General features: G+C 42.3%; 1 non-coding gene across 1 annotated transcript; it reads right to left on the minus strand.

Annotated features, from left to right (window-relative positions):
* Positions 1–7466: 7466 nt before the first annotated feature.
* LOC127526889 (U6 spliceosomal RNA) lies at positions 7467–7573 on the minus strand. The gene has a single exon (XR_007934308.1). It is a non-coding gene; the product is annotated as a U6 spliceosomal RNA (small nuclear RNA).
* Between the last annotated feature and the right edge of the window lie 523 nt (positions 7574–8096).

Below are 8096 nucleotides of genomic sequence, written 5' to 3' on the forward strand. Positions count from 1 at the left end.
GAACATGTCTTCATATGTTGAAAACCAGAAGAAAGATGCAAATAGATGATGCTGGATCCTTCAGTTTCTGTGTTTGGAATTTTATTATTTTAATCCGTTAATTTTTCATGTTTAATAGAATAGTTGACAGTTGCAGTTTTGTATGTAAGGTTCTCAACTGAGTTTACAGTTCATGAAACCAATCTATCTTACTAAACCACAGTTAATTTATGCACGGCGGACGCACCGAGGCGCATGCGCACTGCGGCCTTGGCGCCCGCCCCAGAGTCAAACGCATGAATGCGCACTGCGGCCATGGCGCCCACCCCAGAGTCCAGAGTCAAACGCAGCGGCTTCCCAGAGTCAGTAGGTGGCACCCAAACAACATGGATAAAAACAATGAACGAAGGCGCCCACACAAAGAAACCACTTTAGTTCAAATGGGGTTATTGAATTAAATGGAAACTTTTCCATGCCTACGACCTGTGAACTAAACCTGAGGTAAAGCGTGCACCGCCAGGTTTTGTACAGCCGCCCGGACGCAACCGGCCACACCACCGCATATACGACAACACAGCCATAAAAAAACAAAAAACGAGACTGCATGAAGAAAAACAATAACAGAAGCGTGTTGAAATGAACTGTCCCAGGACGCACCCACCCTCCATGATATTTCATCACGCACCGGCTCCCCCCCTGGTAATGGCCCATACTGCTTTCGCGTGTGTTGACAAATATTGCATCGGATTGGAACAGTGCACCCTGAGCCAAATCACCACCGCAAATGTGCCCAAATGTACGTGTTACATCTAGATGACGCAGTATATCAACCACAGAGCTAATAATGAGAAACGTAGCTGAAGTCGTAAACAATCACCCATTAGCAAACTCTATAAAAATGCTACATGAGGTTGAAAGAGAAGCCAATACAAAAGCAGAGGCGGACGGTGTGGCACCAACTACAGTTGCCTTAGTGCTAATAAAGGACAAAGAACAGGATCCGAGACGATACAATGTTCCCATCGTTAATGAAGTGGCAATTGTGTTTCAAAGTGATGACGGTGAGCCTCCGTTTCACCGCGATATTGTCATGCATTTACGTCCTGATGGAAACAAGGCGCCTACAACGCGCTTCTGAAACACCACAACCACATGAGTCACAGCTCCAAAAAGAAACCGCTTTAGTACCAATATGTTTATTTAATTAAATGACATTTCCCAGGACGCACCCACCCTCCATGAGGTGATTGCCATTCTTGGATTTGCGGGCTTGCTGGTTTATACTGATGTCATCCTTGCAAAAGAAGGAGAAGCGACTTTGTTTTCTCTGGTGTGAAAGTTAATTAAAAATACATTTTGTTCCTAAAAATGTTGGGTTTTAGTTGCCGCTAAGGAGCCGTGCAGCAATTTTAAAGGCCCCCCCCCCACCTTTAGAGGGGCTTTTTTTGTTTCCTTTTCGCCCACACAGGACCAAAAGCAGCTGAGTGTTTTGGGGAACATTTGGAAAAGTTACTTGTTAGTTGTACTTGTTATTTGTATTCAAACTAGAGTTGGTGAGGGAGTACAGTAAGCAGCAGTGGCTGACACTGGCATCTCAACTGGTGTTGTAGTAAGTAACAGAAACGTGCTGTGGCACTGTTCAGGCACAAGTGGCTGTTAGAGCAGACAAAACAATAAGAAATGAACTAACGGTGGATAATCAGTTTTTCTAGGTTGGATAGCTTTGTAGCGGTCAGGAAAGTAGAGCAGTTAAGACCTTGGCTGTATAAAGGTTAACAAATACGAAGGAATACAAATGGCGCGAGTGGAAAGCTTTTTAAGTAGGGAATAAGAGAAGCGCAAAGGTAGGAGAACAGACAGAGGTAAAGTTAACTTCGAGGTGGTAGGCAGGCATGAGGAGCCCCAACAGGCCCCTTCAAAACCAGTTCCCAGAAAGAGAGGTAGTGATAGTTGGGGACTCTGTGTGTTCGGGGGATTGAAGCGCAAGTTTTGCTCCAGAGACACAGTCTCTCTCATGGAGTGTTGCCTTCCAGGGGCACAGGTGGGAGACCTCCCCGAAAGAGTTGATAGGCTCTTGGCCAGAGCAGGGGTGGATCCAGTTGTCATTGTCCATGTTGGAACAAATGACATACATAAGGGTACTCTGTCAGTTCTGCGTTCCAAATTTAAAGTTATGTGCCAGCCTGAGGAGCAGAACTGACAAACAAGGTAGTCTTTGAAGTTCTGCCTATGCCACACACCTGTCCATGTAAGATTGAGGAGATTCAAAGGCTAAACACGTGGCTCACATCTTGGTGTAGGGTAGAAGGGCATAGATTTATGGGCCATTGGGACTCCTTTTGGAACAGATGGGACCTGTTGTGCCACGACAGGTTACATCTGAACTAGAGGGGCACCAGTGTGTTGGGAAGGCATACGAGTAGGTTAGCCAAGGATTGTTTAAACTAGGGTTTGTGGGGGCAGGGAGTTTAGGATAGGCCAGGTTTAGAAATGTACACGAAGGAACAGACAATAGTGTAAAAATAAACACGCGTAGTAATGTACAGTAAATTCTAACCCAACATTGAAATGCAAAAGTAAAATGAGCAACAGAATAAAAGTAACACGCCTTAATGCTAGAACTATCAAAAAAAAAAAAAAGTGAGTTGGAGTTGTACAGTATGTAGCGGAGCAGAATTATGATATTATATCAATAACAGAAACCTGGCTGAATAACAAAGATGCGGATGAGTATAGCATAGAGGGATGCACATTTTAGGAAAAGGAGGTGGGGTTGTTGTTTTTGTCAAGCAGAATTTAAACGCAAGTCCTCTTTAGTTGGTGGATGAGTACCATCTTAGTGAGGACATGTGGCTTTGTCTGGAAAGCATTAGGGAAAGAGTCCTTAAGTCAGGAGTGCATTACAGATATTGTAGTCATGGTGGACTTTTAAGTACCCGAATATTAACTGGGATAATTTTGCGAGCAGCAGAGCATAAGAGTAGGAGTTTTTAGAAGCAATCGGTGACTGCTTGTTAATACAGTAGGTTAAAATACCAACGCAGGGTGAAGCCGGTCTAGGTTTAGCATTTTGTGATAATCAGGCCTGAAGAAGGGGCCTGAGTTGCCTTTTAAGCTAGCCAGTAAAAGGTGTAATTTTGATTGACTTCTCATAATAATCGGTAAATGTAACTAAATTGTATTTTTTCGAAGCTGTTAATTACACACAATAAGAAACATTTCAATGCAACAAATTATAAAGTGTACTTTTTGTGCATAATGTTTGTGACAATAGGTCATTTCACTGTGGCAACCCACTCTGCAGAACGTTAACAGTCACGTCACATTTCATTAAACAGGAAATGTTATGTATCTTTTCAACAATTATTTTGTGCTGTTTTCCCTGAACCAATTTGTCCGCCTCCATTATTCCAAACTCGACAACAAAATTCGCTTTTGCACTTCACTAATTTCGCTCTCACCAGACTCTTTCACACCCCAGATACAAACACGCGCATCTCACCTATATGTGTCACTTGCATTCACACAGGAGCATGGTCTGGATGGGTGGGTGAGTGTGTGTGACGTATATACAGTGGCATGCAAAAGTTTTGGCACCCTTGCTTAAAATGTCTGTTACTGTGAATAGTTAAGTGAGCAGAAGATGAACTGATCACCAAAAGGCATAACGTTAAAGATGACACATTTCTTTTCAGCATTTTATGCAAGATAACTGTATTGTTTTTTTGTTTTGTACAATTCATGTCGACTGATGAAGTCAAAATAGAACTTTGTGGCCACAGTGTGCAAAGGTACTGTATGTTTGGAGAAAAAAAGGGTACCAAATTCCAGGAAAAGAACACCTCTCCAACAATGAGCATGGGGATGGATCAATCATGCTTTGGGCTTGTCCTGCCGCCAAGTGGCACAGGGAACATGTCATTGCTGGAGGGAAAATGGATTCAAATAAATACCAGCAAATTCTGGAAGCAAACATCACACCATCTGTAAAAAAAAAAAAAAAAAAGTTGAAGTTAAAAAGGGATAATGATCTGAAACACACCTCAAAATCTACAATGGAATGGCTCAAGAGGCGCAAGCCGACAGTTTTGCCATTGCCCTTACAGTACCTCGACCTTAAACGTCATTGAAAATGTGTGGATAGATCTCAAAAGAGTAGTGCATGCAAGGACGAATGAGGGGAAAATACCCCAAGTAAGAACTGAAAGATTCTTAGCTGGCTGCAAAAAGCGTTCGCAAGCTGTGATACTTGCCAAAGGTGGTGTTATTAAGTACTGACCATGTCGGGTGCCCAAACCATTTCTTCAGGCCCTTTTCAATTTTTTGGTATTTTGTACTTGTGATGTAAATAGCCATGCAGTCTTGCTTAAACATTGAAGAAATGTGTTATCTTTAACTTTGTCATTTGATGATCAGTTCATCTTCTGCTCACGCAACTATTCACAGTAACAGACATTTTAAGCAGGGGTGCCCACGCTTTTGCATGCCACTGTATGCGAGTCTTTTTCCACTTTGTGTCTGCAAGAGGGGCAGAAGCGAAACGCACGCCGCCACCTTAACCCTTTGAACCCTGCTCTCCCAGCGTTTCGCACTATAACTCTAGCCTCGCCAGCATTTGTTTAACTATTTTGAAAACCAAATATTTTGATTTATAAAAAGTAAAAGTTTATCATATCATGGTAATATGATGATAAGCCACAATGTTGTAACAGCAGATTGATACTGTAGAACAAGCTGTATCACTTTAACTCCCGCAGCCTTCGTCATTTTCTACCTTCCATAAGGACCTACCGCCAAAATTGCACTTTTGAGTGATACGATTCAAAAGCAGTTTACAGTGCCAGAAGCAATGCACAAGAACACAAGCATTATTTTCACTGCCTCCCGATTTGTCTCCCCGCAGGGTGGTGAGTTTGACAGGGCGACACCTGTCACATTGTAACGCACATGTCCTAAGGTGAGCTCAGGGAGGAAATAAACCCCCCGTGGGGCAGAAGAGCAAATTCTCCATTTGCCTGCTTGTACTTCTCTTAACCTTCCTCTTATGTTAACGGGTCGGTTTTGACCCGTGTCTTTAATCAGCCATATTACCCTCAAAACAATTATTTATCATCCAATTTTTTTCCTTACGTCTTGGTTACTTTGTTACGCTTCCTTGTCCATTAAAAGAATGTTTTTAATATTTCTGCTGTGACCTCATGAGCTTTTACTTTAACAGCATACCTCTCGTTTTCAATTTTAAAAAATGATTAAATGAACCTCAAGAGAATTATTTAAATAAATAAAAGGTTGTTATGTTACCTGACTATTACTGAGGGGTATTAGAACACATCTCTTAAGTAAATTTGTTATATGTATTTTTTTATTATAGTACTAATTACTATAGTAACATCTATGGTGTTACGGGTCAAATTTGACCCATATATATTTATTTCAAAGAAAAAGGCAAAAAAGTATTTTCAAAAATAACTTTAATATAAATGGAAAGCTAAACAAGTAAATCTCAAAATGTGGATTTGCAAGGTCAAACAAACAACGAACAATCAAGCAAATCAAACCAATAGAAATGAGGCACTAGTTCCAAAAAACGTCTTTGTGTGCAAGAACATGCATGTGTGGCAAAAAGTGACACTTTTAGTGTGTTCTTTGCAAATATATTTTTTGCAGTAGAAGCAGAGTACGTTTGTCTTTCTGTCTTTATTGCTAGGGCAGACCTGACACCTCTTTCTTTTAGAATCAGGTGGCCTCAGTGGGGTTGTGGCTGTGGCTGTGTAGGTTGATATTGAGGCAGTGCTGGCCGAAGAGGATGCTGGCACTGATGCTCTTTGTGTTGCTGATGGTGTGGAAGGAGTGCTACGTGAGCTCTGCAGCTGTCTGACCAAGGCTGCAGTGGCTGGGTCCCGGGGCACCCGTTCCCTTCGCTCAATGTGTGCCTTGACAAGGGAACTTCCTAACACCTCAAGAAACATTCTCCGCTTGTTTTTTCTGGTTGAGTTCCACCCTAGGTGAATGTGGGTCCACAACACAAATGCATTGTATGCAGACACATCTAGAATGTTATAAAACACAACCATTGGCCATCGCCTGGTCATTCTCTGGCAAGTGTAGGTGGCAGTCAGCTTGTCCAGGTTGTCCACTCCACCTTTGTTTTTATTATAGTCCAAGATAATTATGGGCTTTTTGTCACTTGCTGATGACACAGCTGCGTCTTTCTGAAAAGTGGACATAAGTATCACACTCCGGTGTTTTTTTGGACAGTATGAAACAACCGTGGTGGTGTCTGTAAAAGCAAATTTTGAAGAAAGTGGAGCCCTGTCCTTCACCTGCAAAATTTCGGCAGGCAGCTCAGGTTTATTTTTTTTTACTGTGCCCACCATGGTAAGTTTCCACCTGAGAAGTTCTTGTCCAAGGTCATAGCTGGTAAAGAAATTGTCACGTGATATTGTGACCCCGCAGTCCAGTAGTCATATCGAGGACTACACGTTTTCCTTGATTTTTCTCAGGAATGCCACTTGCATGTTTGCCTGTGTAAATCTGCAGATTCCATGCATAGCTGGTTTTTGCATCACAGGCTGCCCAAATTTTCACCAGAGCATTTTATAATTTAGTACACTTGGTTTTTTTTTTAATTTTAATTAAATACATATTCCTGACTAAGTCAAAAAGCCTTGATGCAATAAACAAAATTAGGTAGTAGTTTTATGCATTTAAAAAGTAAAACGGGTCGGTGCTGACCCTAACACAATTAAGCATCTTGAAACCTACGAGGGAAAAACTAAAACTGTCCCGCAGCTAACAAAAATAGCGTAACTAGACAGCGGTATAAGATCTGAGTAGACTGAAATAGCGAAGGCTGGGTATTCCGTTCAGCCAGATTATGACTTCAGAGAGGTGTAACGGCCTTTCGAGAACATGCCTCTCAAAGACAGCGGACTGCAAGATTTAGAGAGCAGAGTTGCGTAACAGATATGCGCAGACCGTTTTTCAGGCTGGCGGGGTTAGCGATAGATAGGCGGGCCCCAAAAAACGACTTGCCGGGTTCAAAGGTGTAAAAAAAAAAAAAAAAGCGACAATTTGGCCTACACGCAAAATAAGCCGCGATGCATCGAATATGTTCAATGTATCCCCCACGAAGTTATTTTTCTAAAGTAACTAAATCATACTTTAACTTGAGTAATTTAACCAGGACTGTTTTTCTACTTTTGCTTGAATAGTTTCCGTGTCAGATACTTTTACTTGAGTAAACTTTCGTCTATGTGGTAACACTTCTCGAGTAACATTTTCCACCTCTGCCTGCTGCAAGGAGTAGTGTTGGAAAACGCGAGACAGCAATGGCCGCTAGAGCGGCATGTGACGTCGGCGCGAGGGATGCCGGTAGTCTTCCGGTCACATGGCCAAGATGGCGTCCATGAAGTGTTTTCATTCCAGAAAATGAGTTTTCGCCTCGGATCTTTTTAAAGTTGATCAAATTGATTAATATTATAACGAAAAATATGGAACGCTTCACGAATTTGCGTGTCATCCTTGCGCAGGGGCCATGCTAATCTTCTCTGTATCGTTCCAATTTTAGTATATGTGCTGCCGAAGCGAGCACGTTTTTAAAGTGTAAACTGACCGGTATTTATGCCCCATCCCCAGGGTACATTTCTCTCTTTCGGGTAGCGCGACAAAAAAATCACGCAACAGAGTCTATTCATTTTTAGTTATGTTTTCTTCCTGCAAAGTACCGGTAACATAAACATTGTAATCCGAAGTACAATATGATGTCGATATTAACCACATTTGCTAAAGGGAATCGTTTGATGACTGTTAGATATTCTAGTTTTCACAAGTCTTTTTAGGGTGGATGCAAATGATATGCGACTTTCGGTTCGGACAACCAGTAGAAACTCGTTTTCCGAAGGTGACAAACTCGTCATCGCGGCCCGACTCGTTAGGCTGCTTTAGGCGTCCCCCTTTGGTGGCGTCAGAGTCACGTGACATCGGCGTCACCTGATCGCCGTGTCTGGGCGGACCTCCACGCTCCAAATCGGAGCATCATCACCTTGTCGCTTTGTATTTTACTGTAGCGATGTTACCTGATACGTTCGGTTGCACTGTGGTTGAAATCAGGGGTG

Source organism: Erpetoichthys calabaricus, chromosome 2 (genome assembly GCF_900747795.2).
Source record: "Erpetoichthys calabaricus chromosome 2, fErpCal1.3, whole genome shotgun sequence".
In the NCBI taxonomy this organism is placed as follows: domain Eukaryota; kingdom Metazoa; phylum Chordata; class Cladistia; order Polypteriformes; family Polypteridae; genus Erpetoichthys; species Erpetoichthys calabaricus.